The sequence below is a fragment of the Bubalus kerabau genome, chromosome 20 (assembly GCF_029407905.1).
Source record: "Bubalus kerabau isolate K-KA32 ecotype Philippines breed swamp buffalo chromosome 20, PCC_UOA_SB_1v2, whole genome shotgun sequence".
NCBI lineage: Eukaryota > Metazoa > Chordata > Mammalia > Artiodactyla > Bovidae > Bubalus > Bubalus kerabau.
Window position 1 is genome coordinate 38931692 of NC_073643.1, and position 20201 is coordinate 38951892.

General features: G+C 44.5%; 1 protein-coding gene across 6 annotated transcripts in view; it reads left to right on the plus strand.

Annotated features, from left to right (window-relative positions):
- The window catches only part of PRICKLE2 (prickle planar cell polarity protein 2), a 389100-nt gene that overhangs the window by 263934 nt on the left and 104965 nt on the right, over positions 1–20201 (plus strand). The window contains exon 1 of one of the 6 annotated variants that reach the window (XM_055558404.1): positions 4597–5110. The exons of the other annotated variants lie outside the window; for them this stretch is intronic. The gene's annotated coding sequence lies outside the window, so the exon portion shown is untranslated. Of the gene's footprint in view, positions 1–4596; positions 5111–20201 lie in introns of those variants that run through there. 6 annotated transcript variants of the gene reach the window in all.

Sequence of the window (20201 nt, forward strand, 5' to 3'; positions counted from 1 at the left end):
TACATCTATGGGGATGGAGATAAAAAATTGTTCATTATGACTGTCCTCATTAAAGCCCTTCATCTCAGAGGCCACAGCCCTTGTCATCACTTACCCTTCTCTTCTGCGAGATAACCAGCCATGATTCGATTACCCTTTCCCCATAATCCTCTAACAAGATTTTGACTAATGCTGGTGGAATGGAAAGATGATTTGATTTTTCTCGCGTGTGTGAAGCGGTCTCTTTGTCATAACCTGCCAGTGTCCTCTTGGTGCTTCTGCAGGGGAGTTTTCTTCTGCTCTGTGCGAGCACTTTTCCCTTAGATCCGTACCCTTGCCCCATCTGCAACACCCTCTCTACCAGCTAAAATTTGACCATGACACTTTTAGCACTCTTTTCATTTAGGACTTCTGGATTTTGTGTCATGCTTATTAGTAAGACCTTTCCCCTATAACCTTGGTTTTTCACCCCCCCCCCGCCCCCTCAATTTTTTTTTTTTTTGACCTTCATGATTCAGATCACATTCTTCTTGATTCCTGATGACTTCAGCCTCAATCAACCTTGGCTTCTTTGTCTCTCTTCTTGTATACTATATGCAATTATGGTCATTTGTGTAAAAATAATACTGTGCTATCTCAGTAGAAGGTGCTGAAGGTCTCATATGTGTTGCCAGTTCTCCCCTCCCCCACCCCCAAGAAGTTCGCTGTCATGAACCTGCGGTTTCACTCTGTTGTGTCAAAACAGGATGAGCTTCATCCCTATTTACCAGGCCTCTAAATTTCCAAAATAGTTGTTGCCTCACCTTGTCCAATTCCTAATGGCATATTTTCCAAAAATCCGGAATAGAATAATATTGTCCAGGATGAAAATAATTGTCACAAGGAATTATCGATCCCTGTTTTGTGATTTCAGCCATCTTATGCAAGGGTAATGCACAGCCCTCCAGCTCCCCACCTCTGAGCTGCACTCACAGAGCACATCCTGTCAAAGGGACATTAGCCACGTAATTTTGCACCACCACCCTCTCCTGACTGCAATTAGGCCTTCAGGAACTCTGCAGTCGCCTATCATAACATGCATCACACTCTAATTGCTTGCTTAATTGTCTTCCCCTCTGACTTCTTGGCTTTTTAAAGGCAGAGCCCATGTCTTTCTTGGTCACCATGATGTCCCTAAGGCCTAGCACACGGACTGACAAACAGGAGCTCATTTAATAAGTGGATGGTTCCATGAATGAATGGATGAAGAACCCAATGCTTGCCAGAAACACAGTTGTCTCTCTCTGTTGTGTAGATTCAGAGGAAGGAGACCCCTGGGGCTTCTTGGTCATTTTCCCTGCTTTCTTCCCAGTTTCATAGCAATTGAAAAGTATCTGTGTTGCTTCATGGAGGAAGACTGTGTCAGCAGCTCACTTAGGTGAAACTTTTGAGTGGTGCCCTAGGAATGGGGAAGATTTGGCTGTTTTCTGTTTACCCACTTTCTCCTGCCTTTTGAAGTTTGGTCATTAACTAGTAGTGCCAAAATGAATAGTAACTGAAGGGTCATCACTTCCACGACCAACAGCTAACATTTATTGAATGTTTGCTGGGTGCTAGGTCCAGTGCTAAGGACTTCACACTGAGGATTATTTGCTCGTCAAAACAGTTCTGCAAGCATAAGCCCCTCTTGTTTTAGGTAAGAACATAAGGTCCCCAATCAGACAGCAAATGTTAGAGCCAAGGTCTGACCACAGGCACTCCATTCCAGACCCCTTGTCACACCCTCCCCTCTTATGAAATGGATGGTCACATGCCAGATTTATTCCAGGTGAAAATCAATCACTTCTCATGCTTTCTGCTCTGCATTCCTCTTCATTGCTTCCCTGTCCATCACTTGTGAATTGCTTCTCGTGATTCTCCTATGATCTTGACAATAATAAGTACATCAGAGAGGCTCATCTTCAGATGAAGAAACTGGGGCACAGAAAGCTGAAGCTACTTGCCCATGATCACACTGGAGTAGGGTGTCACTGCTTCCACTTGGCCATTGGTGGCCCCAAGCTGGTCTATTTGATCCTCTCAAAGGATATTGAGAAGCAAATGCTTCCCCACATCCTCTGAGTTCTGTGTGATGGAGACCTGAAGCAGAGTCTGACTCATTGGCTTGTATTCAGTTTCTATTAGTAAAAAGTTTTTCCAGGTCCCACAATTTTCACCATGAAAGGTCTTCTGTGAAGCAGAGAGAAGCAATTTGAAAGAAGTTATTAAGCATTATTAATACAATTATGTATAACAAAAGACACAATTTAACTTCCTCATACCCGACAAAGAGATTCATTTGAAGCTTCAGGAACTCAGCTGGAAGGGCAGAGCTCATGGGGGTGGGTTCTCCAGGCAGGGGCCTGGAGAGTGTGGGCAAGGAGCTGTGCTGGCTGCTTTGTCCTTAGGGACGCTTCTGCATGATGGAATACACCTCTCCCCAGCCCCTCCCTCACCTCCACCTGAGGACCCCACAGTGCATCCCATTGCAGGTACAGAGTCCAGCATACTGCCTAGACAGCACTGAAAGAACAATTGATTTTAAACAATAAAAGAGGACTAGGGATACTCGGAGAAGAGATACAATGGCCAGCCCAGTGGAAGGAAAAGCTTAGTGCTTTTTTTTTTTTTTTAACTTTACCCAAAATATCAGAAATAACTGTTACTTACTGTTGTGCTTGGTCACTCAGTCATGTCCATCTCCTTGCAACCCCATGGACTAGAACCTGCCAGGCTTCTCTGTCCATGGGCTTTTTCAGGCAAGAATACTGAAGTGAGTTGCCATTTCCTTCTCCATATTTAGACTTCCCTGGTCACTCAGCTGGTAAAGAATCCACCTGCAATGCAGGAGACCCGGGTTAGATTCCTGGGTTGGGAAATCCCCTGGAGAAGGGAACAGCTACCCACTCATGTAGTCTTTTTTTTTTTTTAATTTTATTTTATTTTTAAACTTTACATAATTGTATTAGTTTTGCCAAATATCAAAATGAATCCGCCACAGGTATACATGTATTATTCCCCACCCTGAACCCTCCTCCCTCCTCCCTCCCCATACCATCCCTCTGGGTCGTCCCAGTGCACTAGCCCCAAGCATCCAGTATCGTGCATCGAACCTGGACTGGCAACTTGTTTCATACATGATATTTTACATGTTTCAATGCCATTCTCCCAAATCTTCCCACCCTCTCCCTCTCCCACAGAGTCCATAAGACTGTTCTATACATCAGTGTCTCTTTTGCTGTCTCGTACACAGGGTTATTGTTACCATCTTTCTAAATTCCATATATATGCGTTAGTATACTGTATTGGTGTTTTTCTTTCTGGCTCATGTAGTCTTCCCTGGAGAATTCCATGGACAAAGGAGCCTGGCAGGCTACAGTCCATGGGGTCACAAAGAGTCGGACACGACTGAGAGACTTTCACTTTACTTCTCCATATTTACTGTTGCTGGTAATGGTGTTAGTCCTCGCCACATTTCCACTCAGTATTTTTACTTTATTGAATTACAGCAAACATGTACCTATACCCATACATACACTATACACATACATACTATAAAGTTTTAAAAAACATATTCATGGCACAGAGTAGGTACTCAGAAAATATTTATTGAATAAAAGGATGGTACAGATGAAGAAACTGTAGACCCTAAGTGTGGAAGCAAAGTCTAGCAGGAAGCAAAGTCAGGATTTAAACCCAGGGCTATCCAATACTATAAAATTCTTTCTTCCTGACTGTTTGGATAGGCCTCTTTGTTGGTACAGAAAGATGGAGATTGAAGACCCAAAGGTCTTTAACAGAGCTGTAGACTGAAGTCCAGGAAATGTGTATTCTGGCCCATCCTTGCTGGAATCCCTCTGTGGCCCTGGAAAAGCTGCTTCTCCATCCAGAACCTCACTTTTCTAATGTGAAAAGTGGAGAGATGAAAGTTGTGCTTTCTAAGGTTCCAGCGGCCCTCAGAAGCGTCTGGGAAGCGTTCTGGTTTGTCATCTCTCACACTTACTTGGCACTGGGGTCAGGCTTGACGGAGTGGCCAGTCCAACAGCCACAGGCACTTGAGGAAAGCAATCATTTGTGTTTTATCTCAAGGTTCACAAACATTCAAGGATGACATAGCCCCAAGCCAGAAAATTCCCTGAAATGAAAGTTGGAGAGAGAAAAGAAAGAAAAAGAAAGTAGAGACAGTTGGGGTTGGGGGAGAGCTCTGATTGCACCCTGCGTTGATGCAGCACATAATCTGAAACAGGCGCTCAGATTCGTAACTGTGCCCAGATCTGATCCCTGGCACATAAGAGCACAGCCTTTAAAAAACAACAACAAAAAAAGGTGTGCATTTTTAAGCCTCTCTTCTCCTATGTGATATTTTTGTACCCCTTTGGAGGTTGTGTTGCTGGGGCGTTTGCATCCAGCAAAGGCTTTCTTCGTCCTTCCTAGCTTGGGGATTATTGATTTGGAAGGCGAGGCTAATTTACATGTAAATAAATCTCAGCGCTGGGCAGAGGGGACGGGACATCCAGATGCCGTGACTGACTTGCTGACGTCACGGCTTCATTAGCATGCGGAGGATGCGAGCACTGCAACAGCGACTTCGGCACCACCAGCAGCTCCGCCGACAGTTATTACTATTTCTCGGCGGAGCTGCACAGTTCCTGGTTCTGTGTCTTGAGCTCCGCGACCAGCTGACCGGTTACCCCCAGGTCTGGCTCAGGATCAGCTGGTGACGCTGAAGCTGGGGTCTGTGACTTCCTGCAGATTGTCGTGAAGAAGGGGTGTTCATATGAACCTGGGGTTCTCGGGAAGGCGAACGGATCCGAAGGGAGAGAAGAAGTCACACTTTTTCCCCTGCCTGGTGGATCCCAGGAGGGTCTGAACCCAGCAGTGCTGTTTCTGTGAGCGAAGGAAGAGCAGCGCGGGCTCCGCTCCTGCTGCTGCTGGCCTCAGGAAGGGTCCTGATTTGGAGGAGGGTTTCCAGAAAAAGATGCTTTGGCTGCCTGCCGTCCTGCTTGCCTTCTTAGGAGCCAGACCCAGGGGAAAAGTGAATTGGGGCAATTGACAAGCTCAGAGGGTCTGGCGGAAGCTTCTATCCAGACTGGGAATTTAACTCTCCCTTGAGGTAGGTAAGAAATTTGTTGGAATTCACGAATTGAACAACATTGTATTTTCTAGGAAGGATGACAAGGCTAGATCTAGAGGCTTTGCATGGGGGGTGGTCAGGACATCGGAACTCTGTTATCTTGGTGGCGAGGCTGTTTTCTGTGGTCCTCTGGCACCTCTGCCCTTATCATGCTTATTGGAACACTCAATTGCACAGTGACATTTCACAGTTCTAGGGAGTCCTGAAGAATCACTTAAGTCTTAGTGCTTTAGAGGCAGCTTTTCTGTAAAAGAAGTGCAGCTGTCCTTAAAAAATAATAATAATACTAAAAGGGGAGAGGGTTTAAAAACCAAGCACACACCTGGCTGTGTGCTTGCGTTTTGGCTCAGGATGTCAGAAACCATTAGAGGCTCTGGGAAACGAAGACTTAAGTGAGACTTCCAGGCGAAGAAATGGCGCTGGAATTATTTAGGTTTAATTTTAGCTAGTGCTTTCAGATTAGAAATGGTGACAGAGCTCCAGAATATGACCGCACAGCCGGGCTGAAACACATGACTCAGTGTGTTCTCTACATTGGGTTTCAGAGTGGAGTGTTCACAGTGAGCTCTCCTCAGCTCTCGGTTTCCCCAAAGCCAATCACAGCATCCCTCATCTGCCATGAAGGTCTTGGTGATGAAAGGCAGATTTTTAATCCTATTTTTGTTGTTGTTGTTGTTATGTCGTCTTAGAATATGCTGAGGTCTGATGGGGCTTTTATGAGCCATAAATAATCAGGGCTGGGCCGGATCACAGGGGGATAAGTGGTCTGTACCAGCTGTGATGCCATCCGCTGGTCCAGGCGTGGCTCTTGTATAACTTCCCCATGTATGCGATTTCCCCGGAGAGTTCTGCTTCTAGTCAGCGCATCCATGGCCAGTCGGGGGAGGGCTCCAGTGTGCTGTGACTCTGTAGACAAGGCCTGTCTTGTACCAGAGCTGCAGCTTGCAAGGCTGCAATTTGCTTTGCTTGAATATCTCTTCCCAGAGAGTGTTTTAAACCGTCTCAGGGAGACTTAAACTAAATGAAGCAGCCTGGCCTCCTTGCTGGAGGCTGAATTGGCTACTCTAATCCCGTTTTCCAGAAGGCTTCCTGGCTGCTGATGGCTTTCACAGATGGGTCAGGATGAGTGTCCCTTTGGGCCCCAGAGCAAGTCACAACTTTTAACAGAATTACTGTATTTTGGAAATTTGAATTTTAATGCCTCCTTGAGTGCTTGTAAAGGTTTTGACTTTCTGTCAAACGTTCTTTCCCCTTGGAAATTCTTTCTCTCTTTTTTTTTAATGTGAAAATTAAAACATGTTGGCTCCATCAGACATTACAGCCTGTAAACAATCGTGGGGCCGCCAGAAATGGTAAAATAGCATTGTTTGAAATGGCAGGTTTGTAAAGGTTCACCATGCAATGTGGGGGGGTGGGCAGAGAAATATTGGAAGGAAGGTGCATTCATGGAAGCTTGAGGAATGAACAGGGAATTTCACAGTTAGGCAGTAGGGTATGATATTTATCATCAAGGACTCAGACTCTGGATTCAGAAAGAGGTGAAAATACTTGAGCTACCTTTCTGAATATTGTTTCCTGCTCGTGTAATGAGAAGAGCAATAGAACCAACAGGCAGGTGTAAGGATGAGGTGACATAGGAAAGCACCTAGCACAGTGCTAGCTACATAGTAAATGTCCAGTGAAAGTTAGCTATTCCTGTTGTTACTGTTGTCATCGTTAGCTTTTTATCATCATTTTAATAAGTGTAGTTGCTAAAAAAAAAAAAAAAAGACAACCCATTGAAAAGACAGTATGCTCACATCCATTTGCATGCAGAGAGGTTCAGCCAGCAGCAAAGGTGCGGTCTTCAATCACTGTAATGTCCCAAACCATTCCCACTCAAAGCCACTTCCCACCCTACTGACTGAGTTGACATAATAAAGTGTATTGTCTGTCTGCTGTATTTTGCAGAGCTAGAAGTGACCTGATGCTATGATGAAAATCATCTCATCTCCTGGGGCTCAGGCACCTTTAAAGAAGTTCTCTTGTTTGACTGCCGACATGTCTCATGTAGACCATTACAGTATCCAAATTAGAATCTATGCACTTCTGGATTTCTGTGCATATTTGTCTTCTGATCCAACATTGCATGTGTAGGAGGCCTGCCTTTTCTTTCTTCTTTCTGTGCAATGCAGAAACGAAGCATCAAAGGGAGGCCTTTGAATACATTCTTCACCTGATCAATGGCTCCTTGGAAGTTCCATGGCTTCATTTATGCCATCATATTGGTGACGTTAGCTTATGCGTCAGCTGTTAAGGGAAAAAAATGGTACTCCCTACCCTACCTTCCTGTGACCCAGGCATCTGCCCTTGACTTGTGTCGATATACACCATCCATCTTTCCTAGATTTTTGCCCTTCCTCTGTCCTGCTGGTGAGCATACTTCAGTCATGCAGCTTGATAACTGTTTCTCCCTATTCTTTCAGCATCTTTCTTTTAAACGTAGATGAACTGGAACTCCAACGCAGAGGTCTGAAGGACAACTTACAAGTGACTCCTTTACAGTCAGAGAAGTCTGGCTTGAAGTTCTTTCTGCAGAAACTCAGACTGGGGTTAGTCACTCCAGGCTGTAATAAAGTTGTGTCTTGCATAGAAAATCATAGTTCTCCCTTAATGATGGCCTCCCTCCATTGCCTCCTGATTGTATGTGTGATCTTAGGAGAGTAGCTTGAGCTTTCTGAACTTTGATTTCCTCATATAAAACTTAGGCATAAATTTCCCTGACTCAGTGGGACTCATGGGCTTGCTGGGGAATGGGGGCAGCACTGCCTTGGCCCAGTTCCTGGCTCCTATGAGGTACTCAGCTTGCTTTCCTTCTGGGGCTGATGACTTTGACATTTCCCATTGAATCCGAACCTGTGAACCCCAGGGAGCAGTAGTTTTCGTACTCATTTGACAGAGGAGATGGAAGGCCAGAGAGGGAACATCGCTTACCCTCAGTGACACAGCTGGTGGCAAGCCCTGGTACCCAGTCTAGTGTTGCTTCTGCTACACGTGGGTTGCAAAGGCGCTGAGTCTGAGCAGGGCTTTTTTCCTCCCTTACGTACTGCTGGTCTTGAATTAGCAGGAACCTCTCTCTTTAGAAGCCGGAAACATGATCTTCTCTCTTCTCTGTTGTTTTCCAACACCCAAGAGTGAAAATGCTCCGTCCATCAGACAGTAATGCTAGGTGACATTTGGGTAAGGGCTTTTCTTTTGTGCTTGAAGACCTACTAAAACCCTTCTCTATTCATACCCTCCTTGATTGTCATGCTTATAATGGGTCATTGCTGGTGACCATGAACTATTGCCAGTTAAGAAGCTGGAGGTCTAGGCATTGGCAAAATCTGTTTCCCTCATTTATGCTCTTGGCTGACATTTGCCACTTTGCTCTTTTCCCCATCTGAAAAGATTGTTCATGAAATGTTCTCATTCTTGTACATTGTCCATGTGTTTGTGTAGGATGTGTGTGGGGTCGTGGTGGTGGGGGTGGGGGTGGTTTGGGTGTATTTGAATGAAGCAGGGGAGAAAATGCTGGATAAGATGACATTGAGATTCCAGCATCATGAGTCTCCAAGCGTCTCCACTGGGGACCTGGCTAGTTGATTTTGGAGACTTGGCTTGCTTGTTTCTTTGGCACGCTGTTTGAGCAGTTCTTTGTTCAGAGTCTGAAATCCAGAAGCAGTCTTCTTCCATTATTTCCCTGGGGACAAGGCAGAGGGAGAAAGAAGGTGGAAGGAAAGAAAAAAGGCAGGTTGTGGGGGTAGGGGGGTGCTGCTGTTTGTGAAGACAGAGATTAGAGAGATTGGATGGAGTCAGGAGGAAGGGAGAGCAGGAAGCAGCTGGGAGAATATCAGAGCAGTCTCCAAACCACCATGAACGTGCTAAGCCGAAGTTCCCTTTGGGTGACGTCACAGCCCAGAAGACAAGCACCTGTGTTCCACTTCAGCTAGAAATGCCTGTCCCCATCTGTCCTACAGGATCCATGCTCAGTCTCTCTGTCGTGTCCGACACTTTGGACTGTACTTCATCAGGCTCCTCTGTCCATGGGATTTTTTAGGCAAGAAAACTGGAGTGGGTTGCCATTTCCTCCTCCAGGGGATCTTCCCCACCCAGGGCTTGAAGCCGAATCTGCTGCATTTCCTGCCTTGCAGCTGGATTCTTTCCCACTGAGCCATGGGGGAAGCCCACAGAATCCGTAATGCAACCATTTGCCATGTTAGATTCTAAAACCCTATATGGGGCTCAGTACAGCAAGTGTTTTCCACCAGAGCACCATGGCCTATTTTTAAAAGTGCATTTATTCAAGAGAGCACATTTTTTAGTACAGTACGAGCCAGCCAGCCTCCTTGGTGGGTGTGTAGCCTGTACTTCAGCACATATTTGGTTGTAAAGTCCATCAGGATCAAGTCAGTTGAACTGAAGACTCAAGTTTCATGAGAGCTGACATGGAAGAGAATACAAAACACTGCCCGGAGCACAGAATCCAGAAGCATCACTGGTTGGAAGTGGAGACCTCAGGGGAGTCAGGACTGTTGGCCTTGTTGGAGAAAGCGTAACCAGAGTCTTGGCCACTCAGGACAGTGGGATGACCTCTAGGAAGAATGGATAGTGGTGATTTCTGAGGACCCCTGTTCTTCCTGGTTCTGGCATTCGTGTATAAACCATCTTGGGGCACTGGAGGGAACCTGGGATGGGAGGCAGAGATGGAACCAAGGTGGGGCACCTTTTACAGTCAGCTCTGTGCCTGTCTCACAGTAGATGGGGACTTGAGTTGTCTCCATTTGTCTTGCACTGGGAGCACCATTGACTTCAGCTCCCCCACCCCTTCTTGGTTTTTAAATATCAAACCTTACAAATAGGATCCAGCCCCATCCAGGGTTAAAATTAACTGGGACAAGAATTCTTAGCATTTCATTTCAACTGGGCAGGATGCCATTTTTCCAGCTCTTTTCTTGGCATCCATTCATCAGTTTTGAGTCCTCAGAGATTCTTGTTCATGTAAGTTCCAGGACTCAACTGAGAAACAGCTGTATTTTCTGTGGTCACCGGGTCAGATATTTTTCAGGGTAGCTGTTAGTATATATGTCAATGTATGTTATGGGTGTCTACGTGTCTGAAATAGTTTTGTGCTTGTGTGAATGTATGGCAAAGGTAGTAGGTATCATAGGTTGAACACTTACAATATTCTAGTTGATGTGAAGGATGGTTTCCATACCTTGTTAATCCTTGCAGCAGTTACACAGCTAGATATTATTAGCTCCATTTAGTAAGAGAGAAACCAAGGCTCCAAAAAGTTAAATAACTTGCCCTACTTTATGCAGAGAAGAAAGAATAAAGCTGGAATTCAAACCCAGGATGGTCATCGTCCAAAGCCTGAATGAGGCCCACCATTCTGGGTCTCCTTACACTTTTTACTATAAAGTATTATGGATGTTTTTTCTTTGCCTTTTAAATCTTGTATCTGTGGAACCCTAACATGAGAAATACCTCATTATGTAGCCATTGATTGATTTTTTTTAAATTGGAATATCATTGTTTTCCAACATTGTATTATTTTCTGCTGTACAGTGAAGTGACTCAGCTAAATGTACACACGCGTCCCCTCCCTCCTGGACCTTTCTCCCATCCCACCCCTCTCCGTCATCACGGAGCACAAAGCTGAGCTTCCTGTGCTGTGCGGCAGCTTCCACTGGCTAGCTATTTGACGCATGTGGTGGATATATGTCAGTCTACTCTATCAGTGTATCCCCCTCTCCCCTTCCCCACTGTGTCCACGTCCATGCTCTATGCCTGCATCTGTTTCCAGGGTGGGAATAGAGACGCTATGTCTGCGTCTACCCTGGAAATAGATCCATCTGTACCATTTTTCTAGATTTCAGGAATCCTTTTGCTTGATCTTTTGATAAAATCGGCAATATCCAAGAGACCGTGTCAGGCACAAGACAGAATAGAGTGGCTTCTTCATCGCCAGCTCTGAATGTGGCTTTTAGAATGGAAGTGTGAGGTTCGTTGGGAAGTTGGTAAGACACACTCTGATGAGGAGTAAAAACTCTGGGCAAATGGAAGCAGCCCTTTTGTTGGACTAAACGGAGTGTGGGCAGATGTGCTGCAAGCCTAGTTGAGTCCAAAGAGAGAGGCCAGGCTTGTGGGCTTTGGATCCCCCCCATTGTGAGCACTTCAGGTCCTAACTAGAATGTGTGTGTCCCCTTTCTGAGCCTCAGTTCTTCCCTCCCTAAAATAAAGGCCCTGGATTAGGTGATCTGTAAATTGTCTTCTGGCACTGACCTTGATGAGTGTGAACTTTCAGAGGGAATTCAGCCTTGTCGGTGGAGGTGTGCTATTTGCTCCAGTGGCTGCTCTTGGGCGGAGAACTAAAAGGTCAGGTTTTATATCTGGCCCTGACCTCTGTGTGTTGTGGATATGTGCTGGAATATGAGAAGCAGTAGCCCTCCAGAGAGCCACTTGGAGCTTCCTGCAAAAGCCTCTGACCTTTGGATGTTTCAGATGTTTAGTTCGGTGGGGAGCGGGTGAGGGGTGTCTGCATCCCTCAGTGCCGCTCGGTCACTCTCGGAAGCCCTTCGGGCTGTGTTCTGTACACACATCCTCCTCAGTGCCTGAGCCCAGGACTCTCCAGCGCATCGTACATGCACCTGGGGGTGTTGCTGACTCTGCACTTGTAGCCAGCTCTCTGGAGACGCCGGTGCTGCTGCTTCTCGCCACCTGTGTCGCAAGCACAGAGGACTCCACAGGAGAGGAGATTTGACTGCGTTCAGAAAGCCCAGGTTCGAGTCCCAGTTGTGTCATTGCTTATTGGATTGAGCCTGAAAGAGATCACTTAGCTGCTCTGTGACTCAGTTTCTCCTTCTGTGGAGTAATAAATAATTAATAACTAACAGTTAATTGCTTACTATGTGCCCAGCACCATGCTCACTATTTTTTAAGTCTTTAAAAAAAAATTTTTTTTTATTAAAGTATGGGTTGCTCTGCAATGTTGTGTTTCTGCTGAACAGCAAAGTAAATCAGCTTTACATAAATCAGATACACACACATCCCCTCTTTGGGGGATTTTCTTTCCATTTAGGTCACCGCAGAGCACTGAGTAGAGTTAACAGTGCTATACACTATGGTATAGTTATCTATTTTACACAGTAGTGTATTTATGTCAATCCCACTTTCCCAGTCCATCCCACCTCCCCTCTTCCCTCCTTGGTATCCATACATTAGTTCTCTATATCTGTGTCTCTATTTCTGCTTTGCAGATAAGTACATCTCTACCATTTTTCTAGATTCCACATATATGCGTTAATATATGGTATTTGTTTTTCTCTTTCTGACTTCATTCTGTGTGACAGTCTCTAAGTCCATCCGCATCTCTGCAGAGGCACAATTTTGTTCCTTTTTATGGCTCATGTTCACAATTTTATGTGTTATATCTTATGATAACCTTGTGAGATGGGGTCTGTTATGCATTCTATAGATGCTAAGCACAGAGATGTTAAGTAACTTGCCTAATGTCACACAGCTAGTAAATGGCCAAGCTGAAATTTGAATTAAATCACTTGATTCTGAAGCTTCCACAACTTGTAGAAATGATAGGTGTGAACCATCTTGGAACTCATGTGTGTTTTACAAACATACCATATGAATAAATACATTTATTTCTATGATCTGTATGTTTATAAACATTTAGGACACTTTGGTGATCTCTATATTTATAAGTGTTTAGGACACCTGAAATGGTAAGAAGTTGGTGGTTCCCAATTGAGACAGTATTGTTTTTAAGGGAAAAAAAGTACTGTTTCATTTTATATTACTTCAAATCAAATGATTTGTGAAATTTTGAAAAGCACAGGTATTTATGCTGTTGTCTTGGGTTGTTCAACTAGGAAATAAAAGTGTCAGCTAAGAGGAGTGGGAGGTTCTGGTTAGCTGAATTTCTGGCTGTTTAGAATTAGATCCCAGTTCATTTTCAATCTTGTTTTTGCAAATTTGGACAATATATCCAATTACTCTTCTGCCTTAATAGGAAGAGCACAGTTACCCAACTGTGTCTTGTGATTGAGGATATGGCAGCCATATAAGTTATTATCCTGAACACGAATTTCCTGCAAGTAGATTGATTGTGGGTTGATTGTGAACATCATCTGAGTTTGCTATCTCCCCCCTTGCTGGACCCCAGGCTGTGATCTGGCAGGATAAACAGATGTCTACTTTCTTCCTTTAAGGGGTGCCTCCTGATTATTCTTCTAGAAGCTTCTGTTTGAATGACAGAGGAAATCCTCAGTGGGGAAATGTATTCTTATTTGAACATGTACCCATGTTTGAGCTCCATTCTTAATGTCCCAGCACACTAGGAGTATGGCACATACCTGACACCTGCATCACCTTTGTCCATTGTGGCCCTCCCTGATGACACTCCACACTCTCTGTCAAGCTCCAGCACAGCCTCAGACTACTCCTCAACCCAGGACTCAGGTAGCCTGTATTGATCAGTTGTAGTTGCCCCTGAGAGATTGAACGTACATGCCATGTCTCGACTTGGACACTGCCTGGAAGTTGATTCTTTCAGTTTGGTGAATAAATACCAACCACCTATTAATAAAGCGTCTGCCTGCAATGCAGGAGACCCAGGTTCGATCCCTGGGTCAGGAAGATCCCCTGGAGAAGGAAATGGCAACCCACTCCAGTACTCTTGCCTGGAAAATCCCATGGACGGAGGAGCCTGGTAGGCTACAGTCCATGATGTAGCAAAGAGTGGGACATTACTGAGTGACTTCACTTTCACTTTCTTTCACCTATTAATTCTTAGGCATGCTAAAAAGACATTTTATTTTCTACTTTGTGTTGTTTTATTTTTCCTCCGCTAAAGTGGATGGACCTACAAGCTTATTGAAAGTTTCAGTTAGTTGAATTTTTAAAGTTTTAATAGAGTGTTTTTATTTCTCTGCAACTTACATCCTGTTGTTCTGATTAACATGGTGGCCATTCTTAAGGCTTCTGTCACTTTTCATTACAAGGATGTAGGCTCTTTATCGAGCTTTCCTGCTCTGATGCTCCCAGAAGAGTACCTGCTATCCAAGGGACTGTTTCCTGTAGGCAACCTCTTGGCAGCTCAGCCAGGGGCCAGGTGGCCGGAGCACATGCAGTGCCTGCTGTTGGCTCACTGTGCTGCTGCCAGCTGATGTCCTCTCCCGACAGCTTAGCTCTCAGGATTCAGGAGTTCATGTAAATTACTGCCCAAGTCTCCTACTTGCATTTGAGGTCACATCGCAGAAGTCAGCTGGAGAGCCTGTCAGGACTAGAAGCTTGCCACCAATTGTGACAGTGGATCCTCCCCTCTAGCCTAAGCCCCTCCCCCTGCTTCCTGTGCAGGTTGGGCCACCACACTGAAACACCTGGCTCATTAGGAAGCAGGGTGAAAACGTAGAGCAGAGAATTCCCTTGTTCCTGTCTCAGCAGCAGGAGCTTGAGTTCTTGCTTGAATGGCTTCTGAAAGGTTGAAAAGCAGCCCTAATCACCAGGCTAGGTTTTGATCAGACTAGCTTGAACCTGCCTTCTGCTCATTTTGGCAGTTGGACTGCTTAAACACCAGTGTGGTTTGCCCTTGCCATCCTTAAAAATTGCCTTCCATCCTGTATCATTGAATGCCTGAGATTCAGCATCCTACGTGGTCAGGATGATATCATGTGCTATTTTGAATTTTTAAAAGCAAACGTCGCAGAGAGTAAGAAATAGAACATCTGCAAAACATAAGGCAGTGTCTGTGGGCCTGCAGGGAATAGCAGAGAAGACCTTTTACACTTAGCCAGTGCTCTAAACCAGGTGTTTTTAACTTGAAATCCATGAGCACCAAAGGAACAGTAAAGACTGACAAACTTTATGAAATTAAATGCAGCATTTACTATGAATGTATGTATGTCCACCGTTTTAAGGAAGAGGATCCCAGCTTTCATCAGACTCTTAAAGATGTTAAGTCACTTGAAAGTTAATAAGAAGTGCTGGATTGGATGGTAGATGGTTGTAAACTCACCCAGGAAACTCTCCTGAGGTTAACTGGGGACTGGAAAAAATCCCTCTGCCCTATACAAATACATCACAGTTCTGCAAAGCTCTCTGGAACTGGAAGGAGTGGATTACCTGGTTGTCTCCCATTTTATAGATGGGTAAATTGAGGTCTGGAATCTCAGCGGCCAGAGCCACAGGAGTACTTCTTTCTTCTGTGTTTCAGATACTTTTTATTATTAACGGAACAATTCCAGCAAGTTTTTGGAACATTTACTTTAGGTTAAACTACAGCTTTTCAGTCTTTCTGTATTCAAGGCATTCTTTCCGATTTTGGACATATTGCAGTACACTTAGCAGAATTACATTACGTGGCAGTTACGGTATGATTCTCGGTCATTCTCAGGATATATTCTTCTCTGCCCTAGCTTTCCTGTGTCTTCTTTAATCCCAGAAGAAGACAGTCTTTCTCTGATGTGGTTTTGATGATATACTACTGATCTTATAGTTGACTCACACTTTCCATTTTTGGCATCATTGTAACAATGTAGATTTTCAGTAATCCCAAAAAATGAAGATAAAAAATTTTTTTCACACTGATTCTGTCTTTTTTGTGTGCCCATAAAGTGTTCAGCCTCTAGTTGAGAACTACCAAGCTAGATTCCAGGCTGGATTGAATACTTACTCTTTTAGATTAGAGTTACGGTTACAAGATAAGCTCCTTGATCTTATGGAGGTTATAGTAGGAGAAACATTTGATGGATCCACCAACAGGTAAAGCAGTTTCTGATAGTGACAAATGTTAAGAAAAAAATTAAAGGATAATAGAATGAAGAGTGAATGAGAAGGGAAAGTGGGCTATTTTTCATAGGGTTCTTGGTGGAGGTGCCTTTGAGTAATTACATGGATAATGAAAAATAGGTCAGCTCAGAAAGAGCTCAGGGAGGGATGCTCCAGGCAGTAAAACAGCCACTGCAGAGGTCCTAAGAGAGGGATGGCCTTGGCACACTTGCAGGCACAGAGGACAATTAAAAGGTCATTGTGGCTGAAACATAGTAGAGAAGATGGGGGGCAGTGGGACAAAATGAAGTTGGAGAGATGGGAAGGGGCCAGATTATATTGGATCTCATAGGCCAACGTTAGGGAGTATGTGCTTTAATTGTAAGGGGAAGCCAGTGGAGCTTTTTAAGCAGGGCAGTTGAGTGATACCGCCATTGTTTTTAAAAACAAAACAGAAAATAGATTCTAGAGAGGCAAGAGTGGATACAGGGAAGAATAAGTAGGCTGTTGTACCCCAGGCAGGAGGTGATGCTGACCAGATGGGGAAAGCTGGAAATAGTGAGTAGAGCTCATGGATAAGTGACCAAGCCTCATCCCGTGCACCAAGAAAGCCCACAGTCTGAGCTGCTGTTCATTGTATCAACTCAGCCAGAAGCACGTGGGCGTTGCTGCACCCCCTGGGTTTGGGGGTGGGAGGCGCGTCTAGGAGACATACATCCTTCCACCATCACCTTGTCAAATCTGAATATAACAGATTCTTAAATATTTTCAGTGTCTCACTCTTGTAGACCATGTGAATTCAATTCATCCAGGGCTTCTCTCCAGTAAAACACGAAACCAGGAAGTGTTATTTTCTTTCTGTGTACTTCCCTCCATCCCCTTGCTGCTGCAGAATGAGGGGACTGGTCGTAGCTCAGAACAAAACCACATAAACCTTTCCACAGATTGGGTTTGAAGAAGGGAAATCAGCATCTTGCCTTTTTTTCTTTTTTTTCCTATTTTTTGTCTGTCCCCCTTGTGGGAAACCCTGAGAAATGTGTTTTTTTTTTAACCCTGGACTTGACTGAAGCCAGGTCTCTCCTGAAAATAACGTCTTTCCCTGTTGTGTCTAACTCAATCTCAATGGCAGGGCTTCACTTCCAGCCTCAGTACTTGGTAAACACCCAATTTCTTGACACTCTTGTTTCCCAAGTCCACTGGGGTCATCTCGAGCTGTTGGCCTCATTCACGGAGGAACGTGGATTTCTGGGAAGTCCCTGCCTCCAGCCCTTCAGCACGGATATTAAAGGGCCCCTGTCAGGTTTTGAGGGGTGTGACCATTGCCAGAATCCCCACAAGCCAGGCCCCTGAGGGGTGCTCTCGCCAGCTGGCCCCCGTCCACACCAGAAACGGCTGGATTGCAGAGGTTCTCTGTATATGGAGCTGGCTGAGTTCCCCTGGATGAAAGGCAGGCTAATATAAACTGAAAATGTTATTAATAAGCAGCCACTTAAGAATTTCCTATGACTTGCCAGTGATTTGGGGGCCTCTATGTGAACAGGGAGAAAAGCACAACTTGTTTTACATGGATTAGGGGACCAGCGCAGTCCGTCTGCTGGGGCCTCGAACAGGCGCTCTCTCAGGTGTTCAGTGAAGGGTTCTGGAATCTAGCTGGTCCAGGTTTGCATTTCCAGTTTCGTAGTCTCTTGGCTGTGGGAGCATAAGTGAGTTTCAGAAACACTGTGAGCCTTGGTTTTCCCCATCTGTAAAATGAGGAAGATATTACTGATTTCCATCTCTTACTGTGCTGTGAGGATTAAGTCAAGAACGCGTGGAAAGTGTTTTGCACAGAGCCTGGCATATACTCCAAAAATGTCCTTTTCAAAAGGAAAGTTAGAAACAGCACACCCCAGAATTGGAACCAAACGGACTCAATTTGCCCTGCTTCAGGGTGAAAAGTAGAAGATTTGGCATTCTAGACACAGCACACTTAATAGTAACGACCACAGTGCTTGGCTCCTCCGAGCACCACCTTCTCCTTCTGTGAAATGGCAATAATAACCCTTGTTCCTCTGATGACCTTGGTAGATATCTTTGGCAGTTCAGAGTTCCCCGAATTGAAAGTGCATGGGAAGCTCAGAAGTGTTTGGTTAGTCCCAGGGTCATTATCCAAGCCTGTTTACCTTATTGTATCTTGGTAAGAACCTCAGGTCAGCTTTGTGACCTTGAAGTGTTAAAAGCATGGTAAAATAAGTAAGCCTTAGGTAAAGACGGTAATCAAATTCCCTTCGTCAGTCCAGCACACCTTCAAGTATATATTAGGTGTTTAATAAAGACTTACAGAAGTGATTTGTTTGCCACCCATCTGTTTTCCATTGATCTGTTTCCATCCCAACTAAAATATATTAGTAGGGGCTAGATCAACTTCTAGCAAACAAGAACCATGACTATTTTTATTGACTTGTTTTGCTTTTTATCCCTACACATAGCACAGGGCCTAGCAAACTGGCCCAGTCAGATTTCACTATAGCCAGCATAGCGAAGGTATTATTTAATACCAGTTGTATTATTTAATACCAGCTGTATTATTTAATACCAGCTATAGGTATTATTTAATCCTAACAGCCACTCAGTGAAGTGGCAGAGATAGGGTTTGAACCCAAGGCACTGTGCTGCCAAGATCTTAATTCACTGAACGGTCACAGTATGCTATTTTTGAGTACTTAGGGGACATTTAATGCTTCAGATTTGGTCTCCATGGGGTTAGCCAACTTCTTCTACACAGGAGGTAGTGACTGAACAAGCCCTTTGGCAGGTGGCATGGAAAAGAAAAGCAAACAGAGGTATTTTGTGGAGTCTTACAATTCTCATTTTGAAGTCAGGAGATGAGGAGTGTTACAATTCAATGTGTAGTCATTTCCTCAGAAACTGTTCCCCTGAGGGACTCATCTGGAAAGGAGGAGCTCTTGGAACTGGATCTGCTCAGCATCCAATGAAGGAAAAACGTACATGCCATAAAATCACAGAACATATGGACCAAGTGAAATGGAGGAACTGGTCCAGGCATAACCACTCCATCTCTTTGGTTGCTTCTTAGGAAGGCAGTGGGTCTGAACGCAGCTCAGGAAATCAGAGCTTCTATAGGTACTCACAGCCTTTCCTAACGGATGCAGTGATGCAGGTAGCAGTGTTGCCATGGAGACACCATCAGTGGCCAAGCTCTTTCCCTTGAGGGTTCAATCTTACTACTCATCATGATGCTGAATTAGCTAGCTGTGTGTTTGGTAGGCAGATTTCTCACTGGCCTGTGAACATGTTTACAGTAAAGTGAAAACTCCTTCCCTTGGGTTGCATGTGTACTCTTGGACCTGCTGACTTGTCACCATCTTAGACTCCTCTCAGTGTCTTGATAGCACCTTGATCTCTCTTACCTGCATGCCTTTATCCACCTGTCAAGAATACTCCTTCCTTCTCTTTCTGCCTAGCAACCTCCTACTCAGCAAGGTGGTATCCAGTGCCCAGCATGTGCTAGATGTTCTATTAATAAGTGACCTAACAACAAAGTCATAAAACTATTCAGTTTTTTTTATTTCTGTGTTTCAAAACTTATTTTGAAAAACTGCAGTGTCATATACAGTTAACAAGAATAGCATGATGAACTTCCAGACAGCCTTCTAGAAAGGTCTGTTGCTAACATTTGGCACTTTTGTGCTGCTTGTTTCCCCCTCCCTCCCTCTTTCTCTTTTTTGCATGCACACACACACAATGCATACACATTTATTATTATTTTTGCTCAACCCTTTGAAATTAAATGACAAGCATAATCCTTGACGTGTGTGTTTTTCAGCATCTGTCTCCTAGATAAGCACCTTCTCTTAAGTAACCTCACAAGTACTTGACTTTGAAATTTATGATCTAGCTCTCTGTGACTATATTTTTGTGTCCCAGTCACACAGGGGCTTCTTACTATTTTGTTTTAATCCCTCACAATACCCACCAGAATGCATAGTATATAGTAGATGTACAGTGATTAATTGTTTAATAAATGAAGCCTCCTGCAGCAGACACTTGGGACAGTCCCCTCTTCCCCCTGAGCACTCACCTTCTCAGAGTCCTCTGACCCATGGTTCCTCCATTCATAGGAACTATCACTCTCTAGCTTGCCTGTTTTGCATGTGGGATGGGCCACAGGGGCCCAGGTGTAATTCTCACCCAATGACTGTTGGGAATTGGGTGGGGGGTGAGTACCCCTGTCTCTTTGATTCTCTAATAGGAAGACATCTGTGAG